The sequence below is a fragment of the Arachis hypogaea genome, chromosome 5 (genome assembly GCF_003086295.3).
Source record: "Arachis hypogaea cultivar Tifrunner chromosome 5, arahy.Tifrunner.gnm2.J5K5, whole genome shotgun sequence".
Taxonomy (NCBI): Eukaryota; Viridiplantae; Streptophyta; class Magnoliopsida; order Fabales; family Fabaceae; genus Arachis; species Arachis hypogaea.
In genome coordinates, this window is record NC_092040.1 from 70,151,454 (window position 1) to 70,152,806 (window position 1,353).

The 1,353-nt window shown below is 36.7% G+C and overlaps 1 non-coding gene across 1 annotated transcript; it reads left to right on the top strand.

Moving 5' to 3' along the window:
• Positions 1 to 216: 216 nt before the first annotated feature.
• Positions 217 to 323, top strand: LOC112804534 (small nucleolar RNA R71). Its single transcript, XR_003203146.1, has one exon. It is a non-coding gene; the product is annotated as a small nucleolar RNA R71 (small nucleolar RNA).
• The last annotated feature ends 1,030 nt before the right edge of the window (positions 324 to 1,353 follow it).

Below are 1,353 nucleotides of genomic sequence, written 5' to 3' on the forward strand. Positions count from 1 at the left end.
GCCAAGAGAGCATCTAGTGTGTCTAGCTCCATGACTCCTTTCTTTACTATTCTCTCATTAGCATACATGTAGTGGGTATTAGTCACTGTCTCTATTAACTCTATAGCTTCTTCGGGTGTTTTCCAGCACAATGATCCTCTCGTTGAAGAATCAATTAACGTTTTGGAAGCTTGAGATACTCCATCACAGAATTTTTGTTGTTGCAACCATTTAGGGAAAGCATGATGAGTACATTTCCTTAGCATCTCCTTATATCTCTCCCATGCCTCACAAAGTTATTCTCCCTCTTTTTGAGTGAACGTGTGAATGTCATTCCTCAACCTTGCTAGCTTTTGAGGAAGAAAGTACTTGGTCAAGAACATATTCACTATCATTTCCCAAGTTGCTATACTTCCCAATGGTTGAGATTGTAGCCACTGTTTGGCTCTATCCCTTAAACAGAATGGAAACAACCTCAATCTTATAGCTTTGGAGGAAACTCCATTGCTCTTGATCGTGTCACATATTTGCAGAAAATTGGATACATGCATATTCGGTTCCTTTTATGGATTGCCACTAACTTGGTCTTGCTATGCCAATTGAATGAGAGAAGGCTTCAACTCAAAGTTGTTGGCCTCAAGAGCAGACCTCATTATGCTACTACCACAACTGTCGGTGGTAGGAGTGATAGAATCTCCAAGAGTCCTCCTTGAATGTTTAAAAATCCTAGAATTCTTGAATGCTGGAACCATGAAAGTGGAGTGCTTCGGAGGAAGTAATTTTTAATTGGAAGAAATAAATGGTGGAGAATGTCTAGGGTTTCGGAAATGTTCATGTTTCCAGGGTAATTACACTTTGTTAACATAGTTCAAATGCATGAAAATCTCTGTTCACGATGAATCTTAAGTAATCGATTTTTGATGTCTCAACTCATCGATTTCTTCCCAATTAACCAACCTCCAATGTATTGGTCAATCGATTAATTGAAAAGGTTAAGTGCAAAATCTAATTCAGTTCCTCATAAGATTCAAAAGTAGTCCTTAGGTCAAATTATACTTCACGAATCCAAGCTAGTCCTGTCCGATTGAGTCTTATAAGAAAACACAATTTCAAGAATTGTCCTAATCCAAATTATATGTCACATATTTAAAACAAGGGAAATTGAAAATCATGCATTGTGTCGCACATTTAGAAAATCACTATTTCTAGTCGATTTAAAAAGTCATCTGAAGGAGTTTTCAAACACAATTTGAATATCAGTTCTGTTGAATTAGTAAACAAATCCAAAACAGAATTAGCACACCTGTTGATGCTACTAATCCTTTAGTGATGAAGAACGAAATACTCAATCATGAAACAAATCAATGCAATACT